General features: G+C 42.9%; 1 long non-coding RNA gene across 4 annotated transcripts in view; it reads right to left on the reverse strand.

Moving 5' to 3' along the window:
- Window positions 1-2,084: 2,084 nt before the first annotated feature.
- LOC147374907 (uncharacterized) overlaps window positions 2,085-14,084 on the reverse strand; it is a 67,578-nt gene continuing 55,578 nt past the window's right edge. For 3 of the 4 annotated variants that reach the window (XR_015155068.1, XR_015155056.1, XR_015155045.1), the window contains one exon: window positions 2,105-4,168. This is a non-coding gene — a long non-coding RNA (uncharacterized LOC147374907). Of the gene's footprint in view, window positions 4,169-14,084 lie in introns of all 4 variants that reach the window. The other variant, XR_015155052.1, reaches the window with a different exon arrangement.

The raw sequence follows: 14,084 nt of genomic DNA on the forward strand, positions 1-14,084 counted from the left end.
ATGTTTTCAAACAGCAACTGAAAATGCTGACTTCTATGTTACTCAATAGGCAAATATAATCTTTGGAGGTATATTTCATCACAAGTACAGTTTCATCATAAACACAGATAAATGTGTCTCATTCCCTTTTCAACTGTTGAGGGTCATCTGTGTTTTTCTCTTGGCCTTGGTTACCAGGAAACTCAAACAAATACAGTGTTCTTTCTCTAAGTTACTTTCTCACTGTTGTCTGGAAATACCGGATTTCTCTGTTCATTTGGCATAATCTCTGATTTTTTTCCCCAGCTTTATTAATATGTAACTGACATATTGTACTGTGTAAGCCTAAGTTGTACAAAGTAATGATTTGACATAGTGTGAAAAGATGACCACGATAAGATTAGGTGTCTGTTGCCTCCCGTAGTAACCACTTTTGTATTTACGTGTGATGGGAACTTTAAGGTCTACTCTCCTAGCAACTTTCAAGTGTATGATACAGTACTGTTAACTACAGTCACCGTGCTATGCTTTAGATCCCCGGAGCTTAGCTATCTTCTAACTGGAGATCTGTACTCTCGGACCACCTTCACTCAATTCCCACCCACCCCCGCCCTGGCAGCTATCACGCTACCCCAGGTTTCCATGAGTTTGTAACCTCTGAACTTTTAAATCCTCAATTCTCCTGTTCTACTTTATGACTATTTCTTATACCATTAAGAATCCCTTTGGAACCGAGTAGTAGTCACAGTCTCTATCTTCATGTATTCTTTGTGAAAAGGAAGTCAAGATAAATCTAACATTTCCCAGTCCAGACACTAGAAACAAGTGTCATGAACTCATGAATCAAGAGTACAAACAGTAATGTTAACAAAGAAAAAGGTCTATTTTTCAGGGTCAACAAAATCTTGAATTATTCTGATTTAATACTTTAAGCTCCAAGATTATTCTGATGTTCATTTCCATAACTATAGCCAGTTTTTTTCTTTTTACTATGAAAGTCTCAAACATACCCAAAGTTGAAAACCTCCCTGGGCCCATTTGCCAGCTTAAAGTTCAAATCATCAGCGTTTTCCTAATATTGTGTCACGTTTCGTGTTGGTTTCTATTGTTCAGTTGCTCAGTCATGTCTGACTCTGTGACCCCATGGACTGCAGCACGCCAAGCTCCCCTTCTTCACCATCTCCCAGACTTTGCTCAAACTCATGTCCACTGAGTCGGTGATGCCATCCAACCATCCCATTCTCTGTCGCCCCCTTCTCCTCCTGTCTTCAATCTTTCCCAGCATCAGGATCTTTCCTAATGAGTCAGCTCTTCACATCAGGTGACCAAAGTATTGGAGCATGTCTTTCCAATGAATATTCAAGATTGATTTTCTTTAGGATTGACTAGTTTGGTCTTCTTGCCATCTAGGGGACTCTCAAGAGTCTTCTCCACACATTTAAAAACAGTTTAAAGCGAATTTCTAAATCATGTTTGTAACATACTTACATACATATATTTTTAGCATAACCACCATGTCATTAGCACATCTTTAAAAACTAAAAATATTTTTTAATATCATCTTATTGGAAAAGACACTGATGCTGGGAAAGACTGAGGGCAGGAGAAGAAAGGGGTAACAGAGAATGAGATGGTTGGTTAGCATCACTGACTCAATGGACACAAGTTTGAGCAAACTCAGGGAGATGGTGAAGGACAGGGAAATCTGATGTGCTGCCATCCATAGGATCGCAAAGAGTCAGACACAAGTGAACAACAACAATAGTCATTCGATAATCAAATGTCTCTAGTTTTCACAAAAATCTCTTTTTACAGCCAGTTTGTTCCAATCAGAGTCCCCTGTAAGCTCTACACTCTGTATGCAGTTGTCATGTTGGAGATATTCTTACATATCATGACTTTCTATGGTCTGGAACGAGACATGTAAGGATGTAAAAGCATTCTCTTTGATGATGTGACTCATTACAAATGCTACAGAAAACGTCACAAAGCAGTTTCCTTTTTAGCCTAAATATTGCACCACACAAGTGTAGGGGAGGAAAAAGCTTTCCTGGCCCTTCCTAGAGTCCCTGATTGGATGTGAAAATCAAATTGACAAAGACAGATCAATAGAAGCAAAGCATATCAATTTATTTAATGTAAGTTTTACATGACTGGGCAACCTTTATAAGGAAATTAAGGCCCAAAAGAACGATTTAACTTGAGTGTTTCTATGCCGGGTTTAATGAAGAATGGGCAGCATGGAAACACGCCAGGACAAAGGCTACGAGCTAAGAGTAAGTAAGTGGGAGAAACAGCAAGGGCTGTGTGTGTGGAATCTTCTCGGCGTCCCTCAGTCTTGGCGATAATGATGCTCTTCTCCTCCAGGTAGAGGAAGGGCACCTCTCTCAGGAGGGTCCATGATCGGCTCTTGGGGAAGGTCCCAGAGTTCTTCCTGAACCTGCTGTTTCCTCAAATCCCTTCATCACCTTAAAGTATTCAATATGCCAATATTCAAATATGTGCCATATTTGAGGGTGGTCTGTGGAGAATCCCATGGAACAGAAGAGCCTGGTGGGCTCAGTCCTTAGGGTCTCAAAGAGTCAGGCATGACTGAAGTGATGAAGCACATTCACATTAGCACATTAGTCCTAAGCCTTATCATGAGAAAATAAAAAATCCTGTTATTACAATTATGCACTCTTTTTAAACAGCCAACAGAGTGCACAGTGAATTTCATATTTTCTTTTTATAATGATGTGATATCAAGGCCATTTCTGTTTTACTAGAGTCTGCATAATTCTCATTTGTAATAGGTGCATATTATTTCACCTTCTTGGCCACTATTCTACTGCTTTAGCCATTTTGGAGCCCTGGCTGGATCCATCAGGAGATGGAAGGGGGATTGCTAGCCAAGGTTGGAAATTTTTGTCCCCCACCCCCAGGCTTTTGGCCCCCTATATTGCTTTTAGCCCCATTGGTTATGGGTCTATGGGGGCTTCCCAGGTGGCTCAGTAGTAAAGAACCTGCCTGCCAATGCAGGAGACATAAGAGACTCAGGTTTGATGTCCGGGTCAGGAAGATCCCCTGAAGGAGGGCATGGCAGCCTACTCCAGTATTCTTGCCCGGAAAATCCCATGGATGGAGAAACCTAGCGGGCTACAGTGCATGGAGTCGCAGAGAGTCAGACGTGACTGAAGTTACTTAGCATGCACACAGTGGGGGTCTATGGAGGTGAGGAGGAAGAACGCGAGGGTGGCGGCAGGGAGTTGAGGGAAGCTGGCCATTTTCCCAGGATGCACCTGAGAGGTTTGCTTCCCTTCTGTCCTCTGGGATGAGGTACCCTCTCCCTGAAGGACCAGCTGGGGAAACAGCGTATTCACCCCTCCTCTGAGACCAGTCGTGGTTAGAGAAGAGACCAAATCTGCCAGCTTGTGTGTCCACGACAAGCTTGGAGGGTTCAGGCCCCAAGCGGCAAGGAATAGGTGGGACCACGATCACTCCAGTTCTGTCCCCAGTGAGGACAAATGGGTGACGGACATGGAGTTCAGGACCTACAGAAAATCAAAGTTCTTAGTGTTAAATAACATGGTGTCTTTCTTTTTCTCTCTCTCTTTCTTCTTTCATTGGAGTATGGTTGACTTACAGTGCTGTGCTAATTTCTGCATTATAGCAAAGTGACTCAGTTATGCAGATACTTTTGTTTTTATTCTCTTTGCCATTATGGTTTATCCCAGGACATTGAATATAGTTCCCCGTGCTCTACAGCAGGATCTTGTTGTTTATCCACTGTCTATATAAAATAGCTTGCATCTGCTAACCCCAAACTTCCAGTCCATCCCTCTCCCAACCCTGCAGTCCCTTGGCAACCAAAAGTCTGCGCTCTGCATCTGTGAGTCTGTTTCTACTTTGTAGACAGGTTCATTGTGTCATATTTTAGATTCTACATGCAAGTGATGTCATGTGGTATTCGTCTTTCTCTATCTGACTTACTTCACTTAGTTGGATAATCTCTAGGTCTATCCAGGTTGCTACAAATGACATTATTTCATTCTGTTTATGGCTGAGTAGTATTCCATTGTATGTATGCACCACATCTTCTTCAACCCTTCATCTGTCTATGGACATAAATAATGCAATATCTTCTCTATCATTAGTTGATCATCTTAGAATAATCCTGTGCCCAAAGGCTGGTTTCGCCAGGTGTGATCTGTAGGGAAAAAAAACAAAACCAAAAACCACTATCATCTCATTTGTTGTGGCAAATGATGCATCCCACATAAAACAAGGATCACAATCTGGGTGCCTTGTGACCACAATTGTAAATAATAATACTTCGATAATATTATTTTCATTGTCATCAAAAAAAGGATTTTCTAGGAATATTTATGTGTGTTTAGATATTTGGGGGGTTGAAATCAATCTTGAATTAAACATTTTTTAGAAAGAGATAAAGAGGGGGAGAGAGAGATATTGTTTGTCAAAACAGTGATGGAGGCAAATATAAATACAAGGCTCAGATGAAGCCATTTTTAAGCACCAGTCACAGAGGTTTTAAACAGCAGCAATTACATCAAAGAGAGAAACACTGAAAACAATTTTGTTGCACACCAAGTTCTTCAAATGCAACCTCTCAGACATAGCTCCATAACCCTGTTTTAACGAAAGGAACCTTGACAACAGAATTAATCAAGCCAACAATTCAGTTGGGAAGGACCTGCCAACTGAAGCTCCCAGAGGTGAGGTCGGATGTAGGGAGACCACTGGAACAGCAGTACCCTGTGGGGGCGGCTGCTGCTGCTAAGTCGCTTGTCGTGTCCAACTCTGTGCGACCCCATAGATGGCAGCCCACCAGGCTCCGCAGTCCCTGGGATTCTCCAGGCAAGAACATTGGAGAGGGTTGCCATTTCCTTCTCCAACGCATGAAAGTGAAAAGTGAAAGTGAATTCGCTCAGTCGTGTCCACTCTTCCTGACTCCATGGACTGCAGCCCACCAGGTTCCTCTGCCCATGGGATTTTCCAGGCAAGAGTACTGGAGTGGGGCCCTGTGGGGGAGGGGCTCAGAATTCTTGCACCTTAATATTTTGAATCTGCCAAAGCTCGAGCAATGAGTAAAAGCCTTAGAAGTCACCTCACGACATCGTTTTGATTTCCAAAGCGGCAACGAACTGTATTACTTGCAGTATCAGCATAACTGAGCCAGCATCGTTAAGAAGTCTGAGCAAGGCACACAGCTGGCACATTGTGCGTTCAGATTGACGCGCTTCCAGCCGCGAGTGTCCCTGATGTTTGTGCGGGAAAACCAAGCCCTGTCACAGAGTCTGTGAGACGACGCTTATCTGACAGCTCTGGGAAGTGCAAAGCCAAGCACGAAGGAAAGAAATATGTTCCCAACAGTAAGTAGCAGATGTTCTTAGATCAAATATTTCTGTGAAAAACTATAGAAGAATCAACTGATGAAACAGCAGAGGATATTTTCAAGGCTTACATCATGGTTTAAAAAAAAGAGAGAGAGAGGAAGAAGAAATCTCTTGAGCTCAGCTTCCTTGGCTTCTTCATCTGTAGAGGGAGGGTGGGGGCTTCTGCTAGTGGTAAAGAACCAGCCTGCCAACGCAGGAGGAGTAAGACACGTGAGTTCGATCCCTGGGTTGGGAAGATCCCATGGATGAGGGTATGGCAACCCACTCCAGTGTTCTTGCGGGGAGAATCCCACGGACAGAGGAGCCTGGAGGGCTACAGATCATGGCACCGCAGAGTCTGACACGACTGAAGAGACTTAGCACACAGGCAGGCAGAGGGGGTGTGGAGGTTACATCGCTCCTTCAACCACGGCTCTCAATGTGGTTCTGGGCAGAGGCAGGTATGTGGTTCCAGAAGGAAGTGTTTTACTGCCAGACATGGATCAGAGGTATTAGTACTAAAGCAAAGACGCAGAAGCAGAAGATAAAAAGTCAAAAAAAAAAAAAAAGGGGGGGGGAAAGCAAGAAACAGTGAGGCGTGGTCACCCCTAGGAAAAGTGAAAATATTGTCTCAAACATAACCCTCTTGGCTACTGCTAAAACGCCATGGCATGTGAAATTTTTGCAGAGTTGGGGTGAAAAAAAAATCAAGAATCCCACAAACCTGGCATTCAAACCAAAACACTTTTGCAATCTTTTTTTAAAAAAATATTTATTTTTTTAGCTGGACTGGGTCTTAGTTGTAGCATGTGGGATCTAGTTCTCTGACCAAGAATAATTTAACCAGGGCCCCTGGAACTGGGAACGCGGGTTTTAGGCATTGGACCACCAGGGAAGCCCCCATTTTTGCATTCTTCCGGCCCTTTCTACCTCCGGGCCTGAGCTACCTACTACATGTCACCCAGTCTTGAAACTCGGACCCTTCCTTCAAGAACCCTCTCTCTCTCTAAGCCTGGGAGTGTTGGAGATATTACCAAGGAGGCAATGGCCCTGTGAGGACCCACTGGTGACCCACACATGGCCATCTTTCTGGTCCTTCTTTCTTGTCCTTCTTCCCTTCTCCATCCAGTGGAAACTGAGGCTTCTCTCCCTCATCCCTGCTCCATCTCTGAACCCGTGCGTCCAAACAGGTCCAGGGGCTCAGCTCACCTGCTTGCTGTTTGTCAGGAGCATTGTCCTGGAGGCCCTTATAGTTGTGGATAACAAAGCACTCTGCTTGCTCCCTTGTTTTTTACAGTTCATTTTGTCACTGCCAGCTCCACAGTTAAGCTTTGCTGCTGCTGCTGCTAAGTCGTTTCAGTCGGGTCCAACTCTGTGCGACCCCATAGACGGAAGCCCACCAGGCTCCCCCGCCCCTGGGATTCTCTAGGCAAGAACACTGGAGTGGGTTGCCATTTCCTTCTCCAATGTGTGAAAGTGAAAAGTGAAAGTGAAGTCGCTCAATCGTGTCCGACTCTTAGCGACCCGATGGACTGTAGCCTACCAGGCTCCTCCATCCATGGGATTTTCCAGGGAAGAGTACTGAAGTGGGTTGCCGTTGCCTTAGCCAAAGTAAATTTGGCATCTATTTGGAAAGAGAGAGACTGGGAAGCTTACCTATCCCCTGTCCCTGCCGTGTTTGGATTTTGCCTCTGTTATTCCCACCTCCGCGTATCTGTTATTCCCACCTCCGTGTATCTGGGACTGCTAATAAGCCGCACCTGCAGAATTGGCCCTGCCCCAGTGCTGAATTCTGCGAGAGGCAGAACACTTGCTGAGATGCCCAACCACATGTCCTTTGTTGTATTGAGGTGAGATTATAATTAACTGGCCTCCCAGGCCTGAGACTCAGAAGCTCACTGGCCATCACTGGTGTTCTGAATTGTTCTCCAAGTGTCTTTCTACAACAGCACCCCCATCACTCAGCTTCTCAAATCAGAAACACGAGGACAGGGGGGTCACCTTTTTCAGTTTCCACTTCTTCAAGGCTCTGTCTTCCATGGGATCAAACACTTGGTCTGCCTCTGGGACATTCTCAAACCTGCTCCACATTTTTCTGACTCCAGGCACCACCCATGTTCATGTCTCAGCAAAATTACTATGATTGCCTCCTAGTAGGCTTTTCAGACCTTCCTTACTTATCTCAACCTAACAAACTATGTGATATTTTAAATAAACACAAACCTGATCATGTTAATCTTACAGTTTTCCTTCTGTGCTTTCCATTGAGTTTGGCATAGGAGTGGCTTTGCATTTGGGATTGCCTTGATGCTAAAGCTGAAACTCCAGTCCTTTGGCCACCTCATGCGAAGAGTTGACTCATTGGAAAAGACTCCGACACTGGGAGGGATTGGGGGCAGGAGGAGAAGGGGACGACAGAGAATGAGATGACTGGATGGCATCACCGACTCGATGGACATGAGTTTGAGTGAACTCCGGGAGTTGGTGATGGACAGGGAGGCCTGGCGTGCTGCGATTCATGGGGTTGCAAAGAGTCAGACACGACTGAGTGACTGAACTGAACTGAACTGAACTGGCTTGGAACACTTTGCCCAAGCTATTTATATGACTTGATAGCATCTTTGCTCAAGTATAATTCTGACCACCGTACATAAAACTGTAGCTCCCATACCTCTTATTCCCCATGTTCTTTCCATCTCTCTATATAATTTCTCACCATCTGACCTACTAGAACTTTTTTTTTAATTTAAGTATAGTTGATTTAAAATATTATGTTAGTCTCAGGTGTACAATGAAATAATTCAATTCAGTTCAGTTCAGTTCAGTCGCACAGTCGTATCCAACTCTTTGCAACCCCATGGACTGCACCACACCAGGCCTCCCTGTCCATCCCCAACTCCTGGAGCTTGCTCAAACTCATGTCCATTGAGTCAGTCATGCCATCCAACCATCTCATCCTCAACCCATCTTATTATCTCTCCTTGCTATTCTTTGGAACACTGCATTCAAATGGGTATATCTTTCTTTTTCTCCTTTGCTTTTCACATCTTTTCTTTTCTCAGCTATTTGTAAGGCCTCCTCGGATAACCATTTTGCCTTTTTGCATTTCTTTTTATTGGGGATGGTCATGATCACTGCCTCCTGTACAATGTCGTGAACCTACGTCCATAGTTCTTCAGGCACTCTGTCTACCAGATCTAATCCTTTGAATCTATTTCCCACTTCCACTGTATAATCATAAAGGATTTGATTTAGGTCATACCTGAATGGTGTAGTGGCTTTCTGTGCTTTCTTCAATTTAAGTCTGAATTTGGCAATAAGGACTTCATGATCTGAGCCACAGTCAGCTCCCGGTCTTGTTTTTGCTGACCGTATAGAGCTTCTCCATCTTTGGCTGCCAAGAATATAATCAATCAATTCAATTATACATATATATATTTTTTTCAGATTCATTTCCATTATAGGTTGTTATAAGACATTGAATATAGTTTCCTATGTTGTACAGTAGACCCTTATTGTTATATCTATTTTATATATAGTAGCGTGTATCTATTAATCTCAAACTCCAAATTCTTCCCTCCCCTCCTTTTCCCCTTGGGTAGCCATAAGTTTGTTTCCTATGTCTGCGAGTCCATTCCTGTTTTGTAAATAAGTTCATTTGTATCATTTTTTTAGATTCTACATGTAAGTGATACAGTGGGGTATGTGCTTTTCTCTGACTGACTTCACTTAGTGTGACAATCTCTAGGTCCATCCATGTTGCTGCAAATGGCATTATTTCATTCCTTTTTATGGCTGAGTAATATTCCATTGTGTATATACCACAACTTCTTTACCCGTTCATCTGTTAATGGACACTTAGCTTGTTTCTACGTCTTGACTATTTAAATAGTGCTGTTGTGAACATGGTGTGCATGTATCTCTTCAAATTAGAGATTTTGTCATTTCAGATATATGCCAGGAGAGGGGTTGCTGGGTCGTTTAGGAACTCTGTTTTCAGTATGATTCTCCGCAGTGGCTGCACCAATTTACATTCCCACCAGCAGTGTAGGAGGGCTCCTTTTCTCCGTGCTCTCTCCAGCGTGTGTTGTTTGCAGACTTGCTGGTGATGGCCATTCTCACTGCCACGAGCACTTCGTTGTTCCCCAGTGACTCCCTCTTCCAGTTCATCCTGGGCCCCCAGTGTGAGCTCAGTAAAGCAGGTACCTTGTACCTTCTGCTTATTACTCTGGTCTCAATACCTACAGTGATGCATGTCACGTCGTAAGCACACAACAAACAGTCACCAGGTTGAATCAAATCAAGAACTTAGTAGTGAGTGGTGGATCAGGGTTTAAATTCAAGCAATCAGACCCCAGAAATCTTGATACTTGCCATTAATAACCTTCTATGAGCACTTCTAGAAGTGCTCAGTCGCTACAATTGTGTCTGACTCTGTGCAACCCTATGGACTGTAGCCTGCCAGGTTCTTCTGTCTGGGATTCTCCAGGCAAGAATACCAGAGTGGGTTGCCATGCCCTCCTCCAAAGGATCTTCCCGACCCAGGGATTGAACCCAGGTCTCTTATGACTCCTGCATTGGCAGGCTGGTTCTTTACAACTAGTGCCACCAAAAAATCAGTGACAGATCGCAAAAGATATCTCCTGGAGATACACAGGAAACAGGTAGTAAAATGTAATTTTGTAGCATTTATAGTTGAGAATTTTAGATTCCATCAAAAGAAAACACAACTCTGTGAAAATCTATGAAATGGTTTCCAAAATTACTAGAAAATGCTGTGTGGTAAAGTTTGAAAGAGAAACATAAGGCTATTTACTATTTCTGAGGGAGAAAACGTTGAACTTAAGAAAGCAAATAAAGAAAAACAGTAACAAAGGAAAATGCAGTTGACTGCTTGTCTCGAGACAGATACAAATAGAAGAGAGTTCTCCATCATCCTTTCTCCGCTGATTGGGGAGAGGAAAGATCCTCCCTGCCCCTGCAGTGGACAGGTCAAAGGCAATCCATAGATGCTGATGGAAGTGTCAGAAAGATAGAAACAGTTGCAGAAAGTAAGCTCCTCCCCTGGTGGCTCAGAGATAAAGAATCCACCTGCAATGTAGGAGCCTCAGGAGACAACGGGTTGGATCCCTGGTTTGGGAAGGCCCCCTGGAGGAGGGCATGGCAACCCATTCCAGTGTTCTTGTTTGGGAAATTCCATGGATAGAGGAACCTGGAGGGCTACAGTCCATAGCAATCTCTTCCCACCTGAAGGGTTTGAGGGTGGGGGGATGTCGCAGAGAACAAATAGCTTATTACTCATTCAGCCAAGAAGCTTAGACATTCCTTTTACAAAGAAACAAACTGACACAGGAAGGCAGAGTTCTCTACCCCAGGGCCTTAAGTCAAAAATTAATAACATTAGAAAACATCCTGACTGTTGTGAAATTTTTTTAGAAGTCCCCTAAATAGCAGTTTGTGAATCTTTATCAAAATTAACAATATACTGACACTATACCCAGCAAATCAGTTTCTTTTTTTTAAATATTTAGTTTTGAAATTTAGTTGATTTACAGTATTGTGTTAATTCCAACATATTTGTTTCTGAGTCACCAACCTTCAGAAATATTTGTCCATTCAGCAGGATGTATGTCTCTAGGATAGTCATTGGAGTCTTATGTGTGACAGTAAAAACCTTGGGGGAATCCAGATACCATCCATAAGGTTGTTGTTATTTTTTGGTTCCTAAGTCATGTCTGACCCTTTTGTGACCCCATGGACTGTAGCCTGCCAGGTTCCTCTGTCCATGGGATTTCCCAGGCAAGAATACTAGAGTGGGTTGCTATCTCAGTAGAGGGCGGGAGTGAGGCACCCCTACCTCCCGCCCTGGAAGAAGAGGAGGATCAGGATGGGTGGAGAGGGGGGGAAAGTGGAGAGGGACGGTCCCTTCCTGTTCAGAATACTCCTGAGTCTTTCAATATTTTCCAACAAGAATGTTTCCATCCATGTATTTTTTAAAGACAAAAATGATAAAGAGAATAAAAGAAAATGAATACATAAAACTCAAAGCTGGTTCTCTAAGGATGGGCTGGAGAGAGCTCTAGTAACTTCCTCAATAAAAGTTATACTTGAAAACCAGAAATGAAAAAAAAAAATCTGTGAATATTACATTACATGAGAAGACTGGGCACAGATCAGATCAGTTCAGTCACTCAGTCGTGTCCGACTCTTTGCGACCCCATGAATCGCAGCACGCCAGGCCTCCCTGTCCATCACCAACTCCCGGAGTTCACTCAGACTCACGTCCATCAAGTCAGTGATGCCATCCAGCCATCTCATCCTCTGTCGTCCCCTTCTCCTCCTGCCCCCAATCCCTCCCAGCATCAGAGGCTTTTCCAATGAGTCAACTCTTCGCATGAGGTGGCCAAAGGACTGGAGTTTCAGCTTTAGCATCATTCCTTCCAAAGAAATCCCAGGGCTCATCTCCTTCAGAATGGACTGGTTGGATCTCCTTGCAGTCCAAGGGACTCTCAAGAGTCTTCTCCAACACCACAGTTCAAAAGCATCAATTCTTTGGTGCTCAGCCTGCTTCACAGTCCAACTCTCACATCCATACATGACCACTGGAAAAACCACAGCCTTGACTAGACGAACCTTTGTTGGCAAAGTAATGTCTCTGCTTTTGAATATGCTATCTAGGTTGGTCATCACTTTCCTTCCAAGGAGTAAGCGTCTTTTAATTTCATGGCTGCAGTCACCATCTGCTGTGATTTTGGAGCCCAGAAAAATAAAGTCTGACACTGTTTCCACTGTTTCCCCATCTAGTTCCCATGAAGTGGTGGGACCGGATGCCATGATCTTCGTTTTCTGAATGTTGAGCTTTAAGCCAACTTTTTCACTCTCCACTTTCCCTTTCATCAAGAGTCCTTTGAGTTCCTCTTCACTTTCTGCCATAAGGGTGGTGTCATCTGCATATCTGAGGTTATTGATATTTCTCCTGGCAATCTTGATTCCAGCTTGTGTTTCTTCCAGTCCAACATTTCTCATGATGTACTCTGCATAGAAGCTAAATAAGCAGGGTGACAATATACAGCCTTGACGAACTCCTTTTCCTATTTGGAACCAGTCTGTTGTTCCATGTCCAGTTCTAACTGTTGCTTCCTGACCTACATACAAATTTCTCAAGAGGCAGATCAGGTGGTCTGGTATTCCCATCTCTTTCAGAATTTTCCACAGTTTCTTGTGATCCACACAGTCAAAGGCTTTGGCATAGTCAATAAAGCAGAAATAGATGTTTTTCTGGAACTCTCTTGCTTTTTCCATGATCCAGCGGATGTTGGCAATTTGATCTCTGGTTCCTCTGCCTTTTCTAAAACCAGCTTGAACATTCACGGTTCACATATTGCTCAAGCCTGGCTTGGAGAATTTTGAGCATTTCTTTACTAGCGTGTGAGATGAGTGCAATTGTGCGGTAGTTTGAGCATTCTTTGGCATTGCCTTTCTTTGGGATTGGAATGAAAACTGACCTTTTCCAGTCCTGTGGCCACTGTTGAGTTTTCCATATTTGCTGGCATATTGAGTGCAGCACTTTCACAGCATCATCTTTCAGGATTTGGAAAGATGAAAATTTGGAAACAGGATTTGGACTGGGCACAATCACATGCAAATAAACTTTAAAGTGTCAGTAAAGAGGCATCTCATTCTCGCTCATGTGTTAAATGAAAAATGTTAATCCAAGGAGAAACATGAATAGATTTTTTAAAGATAAAACAATTTTAAACAAAAATCAAACAATAGAAAAATATTTTTTAAGTATTGCCTCACCCCCAAATTCACTGGGGAATTCATTTAAATTTTCAAGGAAATGAGTCTCCCTTCATAGATTTTTCCAGGCAAAGAAAATGACACTTTTCTTTTTATGTAAGTAAGCTATTTTCTAATATTAATACTTTTGTCAAAGGTAGCATGTTACTAATAGAGTTTCAAATATCCTAAAGTACCTGCAAATAAATTCACAGATACATACAATATTTCAGTTTGTCAGGTAAGTCTTATTCCAGAGAGTCAGAAGCAACATAATTGTAGAAAATCTGTTAACACAAATTTCAGATTAAAAGATAAAAACAGAAAACTAGCAATCGATGCTGGAGAAACATTTAATAAAGTTCAACAATCATTCTTATTGGCGGGGGGCAGATAAAACCTGTCAAGTAACTAAGTACTAGAAGACTATATCTTATACCAAATAGACAATACCGTGCTTTAAGACTGAAGAACCAGAAGCATCTCCAATAAAATCTAAAATGGAATTCTATCATATTCTACTACCTAACGTTGCTCAAGAAAATCTAGCAATAATATGAGGCATAGCTTTTATTAAAAAGACCGCAGAGGACAATATTATCTTTGAGATATGATCGCTTACTTAGAACACTCATCAGCCACAAATTTTAAACTATCACAGCTAATAGGAGAGCCCATAAAAAGGCTGGATTTCAACAATGAACACAAATCAATGATTATAAAATACACTAAGTCTGACTTACAAAAACAGCCTAAATTGAGGATTCTCAAGATTATGAGTGGCTTATGAACAAGGTTTAGAATGTGGTCTTGCTGGACCTCTATGAACAGGAGGGACTGTGGGAGGGTGGCAGCTTGAAATTGTCACTTCATGATGGCCTTGAGCCCACCAGGACTGTAGCCTGCCAGGCTCCTCTGTCCATGGTATTTCCCAGGCAAGAATAG

The sequence above is a fragment of the Bos grunniens genome, chromosome 3 (assembly GCF_055505025.1).
Source record: "Bos grunniens cultivar Pamir isolate PY7600 chromosome 3, Bosgru_T2T1.0, whole genome shotgun sequence".
Taxonomy (NCBI): Eukaryota; Metazoa; Chordata; class Mammalia; order Artiodactyla; family Bovidae; genus Bos; species Bos grunniens.